The following is a 17,190-nucleotide window of genomic DNA, read 5'->3' on the forward strand; positions in this document are numbered from 1 at the left end:
CAAACTTGAAAGTAATCTGGAACTTTCTGGAAGCTTTGGAAATGCCCCATCTCCTGGAGCAGAGAAAACAGAACGTGGGATGGTAGTGTGCAGCCTCTGCCTGTGATGGCTGTCCATCCTTCTGTCCAGACAGCTGTTCCTCATTCAAGCAGTGGATGGGGCAAGACACAAATGTTACCACAGTTCCCGTTTCCTTCCCCACATACTGAGGGGAAGATCCATCAGATATGATCAGCAGCAGTAGACAAATGGTGATGTCTTAATGGCAACCGCCATACTTACAGCTGGAGTGTGATGGAATACTGATGGAGCCATTAGTACCCAGGCTGGGGATGCGATTTTATATTTCATTTAACCCAGAACACAACATGCTGCAATGTATATATTTGTAACTACTCCCTTGATGGTCTCTCTGGAGTATTATAAAGATTTATCATGTAGTGTTTGGTCAATACTAAATACCATGAAATGTCAGTAGAGCAGTTCTTGGAATTGCTTGAGCAGTAAATAATAGAATCCTACAATATCCAGAAAGGAACGAGCAGGTGAGCAAGTAACCTTAATGAAACAAAACAAAACAAACCCAGTCCCTAACCTTTAAAAAAGAACAACACAGCAGCAAAGATCTTGTTATTAAGACCTCTTGACTTTTAATGAGATGTAGGTATATTTGTCAGTTAAGTGCTCTGAGTAGTGCAGTCCTTTAGTCTGGAAATTCTATGCCACAGATTTTCAGGTCCTGACACCAAACTGTGTTTCCCATCTCCTGCTGCAATGGAACCAGTTCTCCTCCTGCTCCATGGCCAGTGCCAGCTGCAAGCAGCAAAGCATCCTCTGTGTCCCTCCCTTCAGGAACCAGACCCAGAGCAGCAGCTGCTCAGTGGGAGGTGGTGTGGACATCCCACCCCATGCTGAAACATTCCTTACTCATTGCTTCCCTAATGGTGGGATTGCTCTAAGGAAACCTTCCAGGTTTCTTTTTTCTTTTTTAACAGATCAGAAGTTGGCTCCTGCTTAAACATATGTGCTTCTTTCCCTGCCTCTGACTTGCAGAATAGCTGCTAACTAACCAAGAGACAACATGGTGAGCTGAGGCTATTAGCGACTAATAATGCCATTTGCAGGCAGAGAAGGCTGAGGAGGCTTCCAGAGCAGTTAGCAGTCTGCAAGTATCTTCCAGAAATGCATGAGCAGAGCTCCTGTGCAGCAGCCAGAGAGCAATTATTCTTGGAAAGCACGTCTGCCTCATGCTTTAAAATCTCTGCTAGTGTCTAGAGTTTAAGAAATAACATGCTGAAGGAAAGCAGAGAAACAGGAGTAAAAAGGGCTGTGCATGCTGCGAGCGAACAGTAGCATGGGCACTGCAGCCGGGCACCTGCTGGGCAGCAGCAGCTTGAGCCCAGCCTTGGGGAGATGGTGCTGCTCAAATCCCTCTCTGGCCTTCCCATGAGCAGGATACAGGCTCTTCACAGACCACGTTTGTTAGGATGAGCTGAAGTCAAGCAGGCATCGTTTTTTTCCCCCCTCTCTTTTCTTTTGGCTTTCCTGTGTTTTTTTCCCCTCCAAACATCTCATTTGTAGCAGATTATATTCCTAACGGGGTCATTTTGAGTGCAGCACTGTACGCAGCTCTGCTCTTTAAAGAACTAGCACGGATCCTAACAGCTCTCCAGGCAGGAAATCTGGGGGGACCTCTGCTTTCCTGCTTACTGATCTAACGCTGGATCCCGAGGAGCCCATCAGTGCAGTGTCTTGGTAGCAAATAATGACACAGGGAGCCACCGAAGGACTGTTTTATGGCCCAAACTTGTTAACTACAGAGAATACTTCTTTTGCAACATTATTATAGTTTTTGGCAAATCATCGTTGCTTGCTAGCTTATTCCACGTCTTCGCTTAACCACTCTGGTGCTATTTTTTCCCCTTTAAATGGCATATTTTAGTTCCTACATGGGACTTACTTATTCTCAAGGATTTTTGTTTTTAGTGCGTGTGCTTTTTTCTGTATGCCGCTGCATCTCTTTTTTGCGTGCTTCAGTTATTTTAATTACGCATTTTATTTTAAGTACAATGTTTTATGACATCACTTGTTAATTGTTCAATTATCACTCTGCTCCTCCGCTGCTCTGCAGCATGCAGTAGCCTTGAAGCGCTGGAGGAGCGTGCCATGAACAGAAAAAATATGGCCTAAAGACCCAAAGATGCATTGTCGACAGTTCTGCGCTATTTAATTACATGCTGTTTGGCAAATAATTAGTAAGAAATTAGCTTCTTTCTCACTCTGGGAAAAGCTCCTCCAATTTGCCACCAGGCCCCGCCAGACGTGGGCTCCTGCTCGAGGCATCTCCATCAGCTGCAATGTGAGCAGGTCAGGGCTGGGGACACCCATGGGGCTGCTCCAACAGCATCTCCCAGCACCACCACAATCAGCTGCAGCTGAGTGCTGTATCTGTGGCTTCCGATGCAGTCAGGTGCACACATTTCGGCAGATGAATGAGAAGAGCGCTGCGGTCTATAGATGCAGATCTATTGAGTGGCTCTCTTTCAGTCTGAGAAGATAAAAGTGCGTGTCTCCTCTGACAGAAAGGCAGATATTGGTGCTGATATTGGTCAGTGCTGATGGAGGCAGCACTGCCTGGGTGAACCTGGAGTTTGGTGTAAGGAGTGGAAGAATGGCAGCCTGACCTCAGTGACTCTGTGTGGCCAGGTTTGGGTAACATGCAGGAGATCTTTGGGTTTGGGAGACAAAAAACCTGTGCCTAATTCCCCTCCTGTGTCCAGCCCAGACTTTGCTATAACACTTATCCTCTGCCTACCTATGCATGCTGTCATAGTTTTTATCAGAGGAAGCCCTAGGACAGCCTGTAAATTGCTTCATGACACTGAACTCCCCATTACATAGCTCAGACAAAGCACTCCAGGTGCTCCATGGCATGCCCAGGTATGAAACAGATTCATTTGCAAATCCTCACTGAATATTAATTTGGAAGGGATGAGTGAGCTGATGGCTCGTCTTTCTATTATGAAAGCAACAGTTTGTGACCCATTTATAATGCAAGCCTGAAAGAAGTGAAGATGCCGAGATTCACCATATATCGCTGCAGTATCTCACTTGTTTTACAGTAATTTGATGCTGCCTGAACACAGTAGTCGACCTTTTTTACTCCTGCTTGCAGGGTAGAACAGCAGGGATGATAAACCTTATGCTTTAGTTCAGAAATAGCACACATCAGTGAGAGCGACCAGGGCTGCACCACAGGAGTGTATGCATTGTGGCAGCTCACGGCAATCCTGATGACTGAGGCTTATTATATGTACAAGAAAACCATATTGCCTGCTAGAGAAATTGTGTGCTGGCCTCAAAGCCTGTTTAGGGTTTGGGTTTTAAACCCATGAACATATCTGGGTTTATCTTTCTTGCCAAGAGTGATCTCATAAGAGCCCCAAATGGCTCAGAGTGCTGAGAGCTTTGTGATAGTCCTACACACTGAGTTGGCACCTTTGTGCTGCTGCCCTCTCCTAAAGGCAAAACCAATCTCTCACCATGTCCTGAGTCAAAGGAAATCTGTGCAAAGGCTACCTGAGGTGCAAAGGGAAGGATGATATGCACGGAGGGGCAATCTTGCTCTGGCCACTTGGAAATTGTTTTTGTGCTCTAAATTAGGGAACAAAAATCAAGCGTTCTAGTAACTATGCACCCTGCGTAGCCTCACTGTGCATGGTTTGTGGAGGGCCAGCTTTGTTCTCGGGGCAATAAAATCATGAGGAAGGTAAACCTCAGCATGAAGAGTATGGAGAAAAAAATAAAACAAAACTAGCACAGGATGAAAGCAGAACTTGGGGTCATCTGGGTACTGGACAGCATCTGCTTTTGTGTATACAGAGGGAAACATAGTATGAGTAATGGCTCTGAAGCCGCTACGCTGGATGTTTACTGTACAGAGATGACTGGGGCAAATGAGAGCAATTCCACTTCTTCAGCAGGTGGTGCACAATGAGTGCGACTCTCACAGTGACCACAGACCTCAAGAACAGTGGGCAAGCGCCTTCCTTCTAGTGAACCAGATCATCTCTTTCCAAAACCGTGAAGCCCAACCTCAGAGATCACAGGCATTTTTCCTGATTAAAGACCAGAATAAATTCTGGGGCCAGGTTGTCTGGCTGTTGTAGCGGCAAATGTGGGAAGAATGGCCTCGGGCTATTTTCCTTGACATGGAAAACTTACATGACACATCGTTTGATGTGTTGATTCTATTTTTTAAACATTGCCTCTCACAGCCTCACATCGGCTGCTCAGCCAGCCCTGCAGTCCAACATTCTGCCATGCAGGGCAGGAGCTGCACCGACCCCATATCCCTGCTGGCAGTGAGCGTTGTCCCCTGTGGGCACAAGCATCTTTTCTCAGGCGGCATCCCCTCTGCAGCACCAGGTAATCATAATCCTCATGTTTCCCCTCCATGAGCTATTTACATGATTGCAGCCAGCCTTTGGCACCATTTCTTGCTAATGCTGAAGCAGTTAACGGTGCTCTCCTACTGGCTTTGCTGCCACCAGCTGCAACTATACTGCAGATAATTCCACCTGGCTCCCTGCTAATTATTGACATAAGGGTCAGCCATATGAGCAGTTCTGCAAGATGCACGGCCCCACCTGAGCTCAGACTCTGCGCGGTATGTTCCAGAGGGAGCGTGGCTCAGAAACTGCATCACATCCCCATTGTGCATCACAGGAAAGGGCAAATTCCGGTGGAGCTTCACTGGCACTGGGGCTCTTCTTCAAAGGCGACAACTTGGGAGGAAGGCTTTCATCGGAGGATCTTCCTGAGCTCTCCTTACATCTCATGTGCATGAAAGGAGATGTTCTGAAAAGAGGGTTGCTTGGGGGATTTGAAGTGGCTTTTGGCTGATGGGATCTCTGCCTGGTGCTGTTGTGTGAGAAGGAAAAAAAAACAAGCCTGACTGTTGGGCCCTGGGAAAAATGATGTAGATTGTAACTCATAAAAAAGTTTTAATTCTATTTTCTGCTTTGTTGCTGGTATTTTTTTTTTCCCTAGTCTTAAAAGCAAAATCAATCCTAATTCAAGGTCGATCTGTTTCTTTGTTTTTTCTTTTTTCTTTTTTTTTCTTATTTGCTTTTCCATGCTAACATTTCAGAGCTGGTGGACAGATCTTTGAAGATTATGTGAAAGGATAGTGTTGAAGCGCAGAGACAGCTGAGACTCTTCCAGTTGGAAGAATTCTCCAAACTGTTCTTCCTGACAGAGGCAATGGGAGATGGCAGATGGTGGATGGCATCTTGTTTATCAAAACAAAAACTGTGGGATCTCTTGAGGTGCTGGAAAGCCCATACAGATGAAGTGAGAAGTTGTCCATGTGCAATAACTTTCCTCTGAACTGAAAAGCTGCTTCTTTTTGGTGCAACCTGCGGGAAAAAAAAAGAGTGTAGACAAGCAGTATTAGTAAATGTGACACTGGTACTGTGCTGGTTTGGGAGATGAGGCTACTGGAGCTGCCAGACCTCTGACCAGAGCCAAGAACTCCAGGTTTTTAACTCCCAAAACCATCACTGAGAACAATAGCATCCACACAGCAGGCAAAATGAATCCCACTGACAACCTCAGTTCCAGCCATCCTGTATGGTTTTCCATGTGCCTTCTTTGTGTTCGGGTATGTAAGAGTGGCTAATATAAAGATGTTAACAAAGAAGATGGTAGATAGTCAAAGGTTATTAGCAAAGAAAAACTCACCAGTGTCAATGCCTTGACCAGAAAGCTGAGGCAGTCTCCACCAGGGAGCAATCTCCAAGAGATGCTGCCTCAGTGGTGGTCAGCCCTTAAATGAGGTCTCAGAGGAGGTGGAGTTGAGCTCCACCCCTTCTGGGAGCACAGCTCCATTACTCTCACCTGTGCTCCCGCAGCTGACCCAACACTTGCCTCAGCTGATTAATCAGAGGTTCAAGCTGTGATTTCCCATACAGGTCTTTGGTGTCCAGAAAGGGACTGGTATTCTCACCTTAATATCTAAAATATGCATTCAGAGATCATTTGATTAACGATGACACAGCTTTATTTTTTTCACATATGAATTTAACCTGATTCTGTAAGAAATACATTTCTAAGTGTCTAACACTACCCCAGGTTTTGTTCCAGAAAGGGCACTGAGGGATATGGTTGGTGGGCACTGTGGGGGTGGGTTTGTGACTGCTTCCCCCCATGGAAATCACAGTGGGTTGCACATTGTCCTATGCTCCAACACAGATGTGTTCCCAAACAGATGTGGTCATTCTGCCACTGGGGCAAAGCCAGAGCAGCTTCACATATGAGAATGGAAATAAATTAGAATAAAAAAAGGTATGGGAGGAGAACTGGAACCATAACATTGCTTTTTCTTTCAAACTGATCTGTACGCACGTCACACAGTTGGATGTATGAATAGTAAATTATTCTATTCATTTCTTACTCTTGATGAACAGTAAATTAGTCTAATAACATTTACTGTTCAATTCATTGATTGTCAGAGGGAGATTAGAAGCAAATAGCTTTTAAGTCTTTCCAGCTGCAAACATTAGAGTTGTCTAAAGTTATGATTTTGGACTGCAATTAGCTGCAGCTCTCCATCTCCATCCCTATGGCATAGGGCATCCCCACACGCCCCTGCCCCAACCTGAACCCAGCTACCAGTGCTGCTCAGGTAGAAAGCAAAAATAACCACCTGGTTAAAAACATCCACCCCAAAGCTCAGTGGTGCAGTGCAGCAAGAATAAAGCCATGAGCCATGAGGCTGGGAGTTGTGCATGTGCAAAGTCAGGCTTTGCCATGGCATGAAAAGCCTTTCTCTTCTGTGTCTGGAGGGCCTGAAGTGCTCTTACACAGGAGGACTTCAGTGAAGTTGCTGTACTGACACCAGCAGAATACAAGTGTGCGAGCAGCGACAACAAGGCCCATAAAACAGCTGACGAGTCAAGTGAATTTAAGACGGATTTCTGCCTTGTACCTGTTGTGCCTCCTGTTTGTCATCCTCCTGCCTGTGGCGATGGCTCCGTGCTGGGATTCGGTCCTATCAGTAGGAAGGCACCACTGGCTATTGAACAGACAGAGAGTTACTTGTAGCCAAAGGAAACCATAAACAGCACAATCGTTTCAGATGCTACCAGAGCTTGGAGTTGTTTATTACCTTTATCTACACCCTCACCCCCCTTTGCTTTCGTATGAGCTGAAGGAGTAAATAGAAGTTGCTTCTCTTGCTATGCAAGTCAGGTTTTCTCTCTGCCAGAGACACCTGGCGCTCGCTGCAGGCTGACTGGTGTTGGAAACAAAGGTGGAGGGGGAACCTGCCTGTAGGACAGCCCTGCCCAAAGGTTCTGTGGCCATGGCCCAGAAATGCCCACTGCAGCTGGCACTCCTCCGTGCTTCATCTGCTGCAGCCGCAGCCCTGCTTCCCATGGGCTGCACACAGTGATGATGTGCAGCTCAATATATTGCAGGGAAATCCTTTTCCATTGCAAAGTGGAAATCTGTATTTACTTTTCTTTCAACTCCATCTGCAAGCAGTTGATTTTTTGTGAGATTTTCCCCTGGGAAGCCTGAAAAAGTATTTCATTGACCTCGAAAGTGTCAGGTTTGGGCTGTGTTTAGTTTTGCATTCACCTGGGCTGTCTGCATTGAGTAGCTCTCCACTTCCAGGGCTACGTTGGCCTTTTTGGGGTGGACTCATCCCCTGGGCTGGTAGCAGCAGGGGAGGGAAGGGCAATACGGGGTGTAGAAGCTGCAGGGAAGAAAGGCATCATGACTCCTCTTAACTACAGACGAGGACTAATTTCAAAGTAAGATGTTAAAAAAAAAAACAAAAAAAACTTCTCATTTCTATTGCTCAGAAAGTTTCCCATTTTTTTTTTCTTTTTTTTTCTTTTTTTTTTCTTTGTTTTCTTTTTTTCCCATGCAGTGACCCAAAGTCAAGAGAAGATACCAGAACGTGGGGGGAACTGGAATCATGACTGTCTGGAAAAGTCTGGCTTTAAAAGCTTTACTATTCATGCATTTTTATGCTAGGGTTTTCATGCAGAGATATGCACACACCTTAACAACAAAAGGCTATAATGACTGCATTGTCACTAGATGAAACTGTACTAAAAATAAACAAATGCTGCAGTTTAGCATGATTCAGTAGGCAGTATCCTTATTATTTCTTCTGCCATTCAAAGGAAGATTCAACTTCAGCATAATGCACTACATATCTCTGTGGCATCTCTCTTCCAACTCGTGCTTCTTTCCAAGTTTTTATCTGCTCTTGACCGCAGAGGGTTAAGAATAACCACAGTTGCGAGCGTCGTGGTCATTGATGCATATTTTTAAGTGGTAGGACACGGTGAAGAATCTTGGTTTAAGTGTAATAAAAGTGAGGTCCCGGTTTGTTAATGAGGAGCATTGTCTACTGCAGACACTAATTTCACTACAGGGTGCAGTCTTCAAACTTTTCATTCTAATTAGAATGCATTTCCATATTCCTTATCAATTTCTTCTCTTACTGAAATCTTCTCAAATGACCTTTTTTTCTTCACTTATGACTCATCCAAGGATTTTTATTTTTCCCAAAACAATCATTCAGATGCAACTGCATTTTTCCAGTAAACACGTTCAAAAATAAATGACCTTGCCAGCTCATGCCTACACAGTGGGAGAAGGGCATTAGCAGTGCAGAGGCAGCTACTAATAATACACAGGAAAATTAAGTACGAGAGACGATCGTCTTTGTCTAATTCCTTGAGCACTTAATTTCCAAATGCCCTGCAGTGGAAAGTGTCTCAAGCAGGAGCTTAATGGCTACCAATGGAATTCCAGCAGTGGGAAACAAGTCCCAGCAGAACAAGGGACACTGCATGAGCAAAGCAAAATAGGTTATCTGCTAAGGAGCCATAATTTTTCTTTCTTTCGGTCCTCCACAGCTGTGTCCAGTTCCAGTTTTTGTAATAAAGCAAATTATTAACTCAAATTGATGGATTGGTTAGTGTTGGTAATAGGCTTTCAAAATGATTAGTGATATATACTCATTACCCAAATTAAAAAGCCATATTAAGAATAATAAGAAGAAATGTAGCAGCATTATCAAAGTAATAATTTCTACTTAGTGTGTATCTTTCCTGAACTTTGGCAAATGTTGAATTATGCAACACAAACAGTAATCTGAAAGTGTTCTAGTTAATGATGGTATTTCTTTGCTATCAAATTAAACCAACACATTCACAGTGTGTCTGACTCAAATGTTTCTGCGAGTTCTTCATTGCATGAGGAAGACTGCTGATGTGCTTTAAAATATTGTACCTCTACCCAAGTTACAAGGCCTAAGCCTTACTCTTCCACTGCAGAATAATTATTAATGAGAAAGACTTATGTAACTCAAAGTTCACCCAAATATTTGTTTAGTTATCCAGTGATTCAACCAACTCCAAAAAAAAAAGAAAAAAAAAAGAAAAAAAAAAGGCAAAGATGAATATCTTGACATCAATTAATCACAGTGCTTTGTAATCTAGGACTTGCTATAGTTCTCCCCAACTAACAAAATCAAACAATTGCTTTCATTTTAAATATGCTTTATAGATGAAAGCACATTTACAAATTTTCCTTCAGAATAAAACAATAATCAGGCAGCTAATTAAGCACATTGCAAGTACTGAGCTTTTGAGTTAAAGACCTGTCCAGACTGTAACATCATTTTCACTTTGTTATTATATGCAGAAAGCTAATAAAAATATAAATTTGAAAAAAAATCACATTAGTGATTTGCCAGAGTGAATGTAGATGTCAAAAATGCTAATCTGCAGAAGCTGTCAGGAGTTTAAATAGATTTTTCACTGACTTGCCGTTCTTAATTATAGCTCAGCACCCTGTACAGGTTAAAAATGCTGGGTTCCTTCGAAACAAACTATGAGCTCCTTACCATCTCATCAAATTCTCCTTCTCTTCCTTTCAAATGGATCAATCAGATGCCAACACATAACATTTTTTCACTTACGTCTTTTCTTAAGCTTCCTTATCCGCTGCAATTATATTTTTACCCAAACCTATCCTGAAGGGGATAGAAGAGATTTCATGGAGGAAGCATAATTGGCAATTGAGCTTGCTCTTTCTTGGGCTTATTTTATGAGAAAAGATAGCATTTTGTATTGCAGGAATTCAGCACTTACTTAAATTAGGGAGTATGCTGGCTACTTAGTTAAATAATCTACAATAATCAGGTCAGGAGGGAATAGCACATAGCTTTCACTTATTGTTTTGTATTAATTTTTCAGATAAAACAATTCCACGTACTATCGAAGTATTTCAGAAAGCATAAAAAAAAAAAAAAAAAAAAGAAAAAGCTGTAAAACAAAGGATTGACAAGTTGCTAATCCAATCCTCTGACTGTCACAGGGTGCGATATAAAAGAGATCCTTTGTTCTTTTAGGGCTGATTGAGCTCCATTAGTACCCACACTCAGAGCCCTGGGCACAATATTAATGCTAATACCGTTGTTACGGAGATGGAAAGCCGTTAAGATTGAACACAGCTCACAATATCATTGGACATACTCATGCAGCATGTAGTGTGGTGAGATCCGATAGCTCTGAACCTTTCTAAAGAGAAAACGAAAATCCAATTAACATCTTCTATGTAAACCTCCTCAGCTACTTTCACTGGAGATGACCTTGGGCAGCTGTGTTGCAATTTTGCCAAAACCCCAATTATGTCTTTAATTCAGCAGTGTTGTTGGGCTTTGCCAAACAGAAGGCCTGGCTCGGCAGCTCACTCCTTGTGCTGGGTGACAGTCATCACATAAGTCTTAGCCTTTGGCACACTGTGCTGAGCTGCAGCATGCATGGTCAGCAATGAGCCTTCAGGCTCTACAAACCCATGGCCATACTCAAGCCAACCAGCAAAAAAATTCCTTTTTTCTCCCTCTTCCAGCTCCAGTTAAAATCCCAAAGCCCATGCATGCCCTTCCGTTGCATCTTGGCCAGAACTGATGGGGCAGATGGCTGGTGTGACCTGGAGAGTTGGTAATTAATTCCTGCTGATGAAGCATGCAGAGAGGGGAGGAGAGGCTCCACATGCCTTGTTCAGGGCTTCCCTCCTGCCAAAGGAGGAAAGGAAGGAAGAAAGCAAACCAAAATGCTTACAACCTGCCCTCCTTATCTCTCTTTTTGACAAGCAACCCACAATTAGACCAGCAGATACTGCATGACGATGATAAGTGCTCATCCCGGTGGCCACACAGCCCCAGGCTCTTCCAGCAGCATCCATGCAAAGAGCTGGTCTTAATCACCATGAGCAGGACCTGTGAAGAACTGAAGACCTTGATGGGAAACAGAGCACTCATTTCCTGCCAGCAGGGACAGCTCCTGTATGTAAGGCTTTTTCCTCTCGTGACTGTTCAATTAATGGGGAAAGAGGTAAGAGATTTGTTAACAGCTGTGCTACTGCCTCAGAGACCTTCAACAGGAGCGGTAACTTGCACGCAACCTGAAACACTACAGCTGCTGTCAACACCATGACTGAAGGATCCCCCAGAATAAAGCATTTTGAACTCTTTCCTTTCATTTCCTTTTCATTATACCAGGGTGATACTGCCTTATCTCAAACACGCACTTGCATATTTGCACTTTATAATGGAGAAACAGCACTACATACAGGCCCCTAAAAGTAAACACCAAACTCTGCATATTTTGCACATAATTAGGGAGATTCTTCAGGATTTATTATATTTTCTTTCCCAAAAGCTGTTATTGCTTGACTTGGCTGTCATCTGTGTCACTTCTATGGAAGGCTTTACTCTTTTAGAAGAGGAAAATCAGAACAGCAAGCTAATAACTTGTTACAACTGTGAGATTTAAGGAAGGGAATAATGAAGTAGAGCTGCTGGCATCACAATGGTTGTTATGCCATTAGACCTCCCTAAATGAAATGGTTCAAGATCAGCCTTTGCTTTAGAAGGTGTCCTTGGGAATGACCAGTGCCTGGTGGACATAAACATCCTTGGAGTACTAGCATACTTGTTGGCCAGGTGTGTACGCTTCGAGCTAAAAACTGGCTTCAAAATTGGCCTGAAAGGAAAACAGCTTCCCCATAGATGCCCCCTAGTCCAATACCAACGAACCGAATTTAGTCTCAACCTGATCCTTTTGATTTAATTTCCTGGTGTATTCATTTTGTCCATTCAATCTCATTGATCTATTGAGTCCGACTCAGCTGTGACCTTGATTTGATTGCTTAATTGGCTTAGCAAACCTGGGGTGCATTAGTTCTGTAACATGCTTGATTTCTGAACGTGCCAGCTTATTCTTTTTTATATAATCTATAAAAAGTAAATAGAACTTATTTTGCATAAAATGGCAGTCAAGCCTAGAAATCCAAGGGCAAATATAACTCAGGTATATGCCACCTCTTTCCTCCTAGCAAAGACTGAAGAGTTTAATGTTGCCTTGTTCAGATCTGGAGATGTTTGAACATTGACACATGCCCTTCGGTAAAACTTCCTACTTTAACAGATCACTGTCCAGTAGTACAGAGGCATGAGCTCTAATTTTCTTCAGATAGCTGCTGTGGGGGTTGTTCCTGCCTTTAGAAGCAGAGGAAGGAGCAGCCAATGGCAATATCTTCCACAGATACAGTAAAACTTACACTACACTCAGGGCCCTATCATTGTTATACCTGACTGAACCAATCCTCAGCTGTTGCTGTGATTCTAAGCATGCCAATGTAATGCACTGGCATTTCTGCATTTGCTTCATTTGCATTTAAACAATCAAGATTTTTAATTAAAATGCATAAATGAATCATCCACAAAATGCCCAGTGCTCCTGTGTTATTTATTTTTTATATGAAACCTTCAATTTGATGGATAAGCACTGTCATTGGTCATTTCTGCTAAAATGATCCTATCAGCAGTGAAATATTTGACAAATCTGATGTTAAATTTTTCATCTCTAGCTTTCAGCACTCGTAGTCCATTAAGATAAATAGTATGCTCATAGAATCATAGAATCACAGAATCATAGAATGAGCCTGGGTTGAAAAGGACCACAATGATCATCTGGTTTCAACCCCCCTGCTATATGTAGGGCTGCCAACCACCAGACCAGGCTGCCCAGAGCCACATCCAGCCTGGCCTTGAATGCCACCAGGGATGGGGCATCCACAGCCTCCTTGGGCAACCTGTTCCAGTGTGTCACCACCCTCTGGGTGTAAAGCCTTCTCCTAATCTCTAACCTAAACCTTCCCTGTCTTAGTTTAAAACCATTCCCCCTTGTCCTATGTTGCACATCTCTTATCTATTGGGACCTATCTCTTTGGGACCAGCACTCCTTGAAAGATGGGGATGTACAGGTCAAAAGAATGGTTTGTGATCCAAACTGCACTTTCTTTAAAGCCTTCTTTATATTGTCCCAAGAATATTCAATGCATCCCAGTGCATAGAATAAAGTCAAAGATGCACTCTGCTACTAGTACCTCTCAGAGGATTGCTGTAAAACTAAAATAATAATAATGCAGCATTCCTTCAAAAACTGAAATCTTGCTCACATGCTAAGAAGCTATAAGTGTAACAGCATCATCTGGTGGCTCCTGCCACAAAGAATGGATTAATTGATTTTTTTTTTAATTTTTTTTTTTTTTGCTCTACTTTCATTTAAGTCCGTATGTCCCAGGTGAGGCCAGGTCCTGAAGGAATGTGCGAGAGGAAAAAATAGAAAAATGATAAAAATGAGAGAATGAAATCCTCAGCTGTAATAAAACATTAAAGTGCATCTGAATATCTCAGATATTTCTAAAAGGATTTTTTAAAAGAATATTGAAAGAATGCCATCCTCGTTGAAGTCAAGTTTCATGTAAGGCAATGTCAGATGGGGCTGGGTATTTGAAGCATAAGTTAAGAACAAGAATGATGATGCTGAAGGCCTTGAACTTTTGATGAGGACTGGCATAAATCTCAACAACATCTTAAGGCAATTCCTTTCCACCATTCCTTTTTCAAGTGCAAAACCAAATCCTTCCAACTCCCCCTACATCTTCCTTTTGGAATTCATAGTATTGATCCTCTTAACTTTTGGAGCAGTGGTATGTAAAAATGAGATGAACATACATTAGTTTGCAAAAGATTTCAGCTGTGAACAAGTACCATTGTGATTATGATTGTAAAACAAGCTAATCCACCAAAGCTTACATCTATGGTTGGTGTAGCAGTAGAGGCTGAATCAGCCTGCTTTGGGTATTATACCTCCTGACCTAAATGGGCTGAAGTATTCCCAGAAGAGTCCAGGGTCTTCAGTAAGAAGTTTACTGCAATCCAGATGAAGCAGAAGGGCCATGCTAGCCTATAGAACCCAGTCCTCAGGATTAGTTGTTGCAAAAGCTTATTAACAAGGCAATAAAATGAAAATTATTCCTTCTGGCTTTATTGGTGCACAATGTCTGTTTTACATTCATACAGTTTCTGTCCTATCCTTGGCAGTTGTCTTCTTTGTTGTATTCTTACAAAGGGAGAAATATCAAAACATTAATTTAAGCTGTCACAATGCAAAGGGCTGACAGTCATATAAAGAATTATCATTATGGCAGAGAATGGAGACAAGTTAGTGAAGGAAAATTAAAGTGACTAGCTAAACAGAACCAAACTTCTTGAAAAATCTAGGATATTGCCATGACAATTCAAATCGCTCCAACTTTTTGTGTTCTTCAGCACTTTCTTACACAGTCTATTATCAATCTGATGGGGAAAAGAAAGAAACAGAAATCTCTTCATATCTGAGCTAGCTTTAGCAAAATATGTATTTCAAAAGAGAAGATTCATCCTGTGCAAATTTGTGCAATAAGATAAATTGCAACTAACATCAGTCTTTGTAATTTTCCATAATTGTAGAAGTCAGAGTGACCAAGATTACAGCCTGTCTAATCTTTCTTACTAATGCAGACAGCAAATAAATGTTTCTTTGTGCTCTTCAGGGTTGTTTTTTTTTTAAACAAAAACGATTATTTTCCAGCAAACAATGAGATTCCTGCAGGTGGTGGGTCAGGGTCTCAAAATGCTTTGTGTATTCCTAAGAGTAATTTTAATTATTTTACACCTAAAGTAAGGAAGAGAGTGGTTAAAAGAAGAAAATAGCCACTTCACTCTTGTGCTATACTTTTCAGCAGTAGCTCTTGGAACATTTTAATATGACTATGAAGAAAGTGAGGGAACAGGAGTCTCAAGGTGCAAGTCCATGGCCAGCAATAGACCACTGCAGTCAAAGTAGCTTGTTTTCCTCAGTAAAGTAAAGCAACTGATTCTTTGTCATAAATCAAGGTTTCAGCAGGGCACACAATGCCTAGCCTTGTGCTCTGTCCTCTCATCACATGCTGCCCTGGTACTAGGGAGATATTATGAATTCAGAGCAAGGAGCTGGTGAGACTCTGCCTCCTGTGTTCCACACAAATGTCCACTGCCTTCTGGCTATGATATCTGCAGCGCCAATGATGTCAGTTAGCATTGCAGTGGCTGACTGATCAGATTACTAATGAAGCTTGAGTCCACAAGACTGCTTTATGCAGTAAAAATTTATAATTAATTCTCGTACACATAAGCAATCACTGAGTTAGTTCAGTTAGCACATCAAAAACAGCTGAAAACACCAAAAGCTGAACAAATCACTCCTCCCAAGGTAGACGAACAAGAGGTTTACATGACTAAAGCCAACAGGACAGAGGCACAAAACTCCCTGTGGATGTAAGGACATAAGATCCTTTCCACATGTTCATCATCCTTATGTGCCTTTAAGCACTGTAATCCTGGAATTAGAAGAGCAGACTGTTTAGAAACACCACAGTAGGTAGCCTCGAGGTTGTGTATGTATTCGGCAGCAGTAGGCTCTCAGCTCAATAAATGCAGAGGACAACCCGCCAGCACCACCAGGCAAAGCTGTGCAACAAGGGTGGAACTCAGAAGGGGCACGCGGCCACATCCCATGCACCACAAAGCCACACCTAAATCATCTGCACAGATTGTGAGATAGAAAAAAGAAAGAGCAAAGGACCGTAAATCACTCTTATTCGCCAAATAAATCAGATATATGTTATGACTTGGGAAAGCAGACAAGAAAACACTTAAAAATGTAATAAATGTAAATTGCTGCAGTCACTCCAAATGTAGTATTGGACCCCTAATTGTGTCATTATTTTTTATGACTGTGATGTCAAAGATGTTACATTTTTCTAAGGAGATGTATTTGCAAATCGCTTTGATTAATATCTGTGAACAGTGTGAATGTGTTTAAGAGCTTCTGCATACTCGCTTTGGCCCACTGACCCCCATATGCAGTGCCCTGGATCAGCTGGTAGAACACGAAGCACTTCAGACACTCCTGCTGGAAGCATTCAGAATGTCCTGAAATTACTGGGGCTACTCACATGGGTAGAGCCTATGTGCATGTTGTCCTCTTGCTGATTGGAGGACTGCTGTGACTGACTTTGCTTTTCATATTTCTCTCTCGATATACTTCATTTTTTAAAATCAGATATGCTTTAATGTGAGGAGGAATTTGACCATTTACTATTGTATTTGAAGAAATAAGCCCACTAGACCAAGCATTCAAAGTAATTTCATTTTGGCAATAGGAGGTATAATTGAGGAATCACATTTTCAATGTAAGACATTATCTAAAACTAGTCTCTGGTATGAACTTTGGTCAACTATATACAATCCTCTTTAATGTGGCCTTTTATAGTATTCATTTAGTGCTCTAGTGCAAAGCTTTGGAAAGGGCACTGAATGAAATGGTTTCCAAAAGGACCAGAATAGGAGCAGAAGTTTCTTGCTCTGAATTAGTGACAATCTTAAAATCTCAACCTCAACTGCTTTGAAACAGTACATTAATCCACAGTGAAAATGTTTGCATAGCATTTAAAAAATACAAACAGGATTAACAAAGAACTTTCCAAGGGCAAGATATATCTGAATCAATTTTAAGACTGAAAGGAAAGTCTGGTGCCTTAACTTTTTTTAAAGAGCTTTAGAGAGATAAGCTGTAACTAGGTAGGGGGAAGAAACAGCCCTCCCTCTCCTCAATCCTAAGCCCCATTTTGAATATTGCATATACTAGTTAATAACCATATATCACCATCGTAAATGTCATCTAACTGCTGATTGATGTAGCATGCTTTGCAGTGGAGCCGTGTCTGCAGTGT

General features: G+C 42.2%; 1 long non-coding RNA gene across 1 annotated transcript in view; it reads right to left on the bottom strand.

Annotated features, from left to right (window-relative positions):
* Positions 1-327: 327 nt before the first annotated feature.
* The window catches only part of LOC107312753, a 34,654-nt gene continuing 17,791 nt past the window's right edge, over positions 328-17,190 (bottom strand). The window contains exons 3-4 of the long non-coding RNA XR_001554610.2: positions 6,992-7,078; positions 328-5,420 (exon numbers count right to left, since the gene is read on the bottom strand). This is a non-coding gene — a long non-coding RNA (uncharacterized LOC107312753). The remainder of the gene's footprint in view (positions 5,421-6,991; positions 7,079-17,190) is intronic.

This window comes from Coturnix japonica, chromosome 4, assembly GCF_001577835.2.
Source record: "Coturnix japonica isolate 7356 chromosome 4, Coturnix japonica 2.1, whole genome shotgun sequence".
Classification (NCBI taxonomy): Eukaryota; Metazoa; Chordata; class Aves; order Galliformes; family Phasianidae; genus Coturnix; species Coturnix japonica.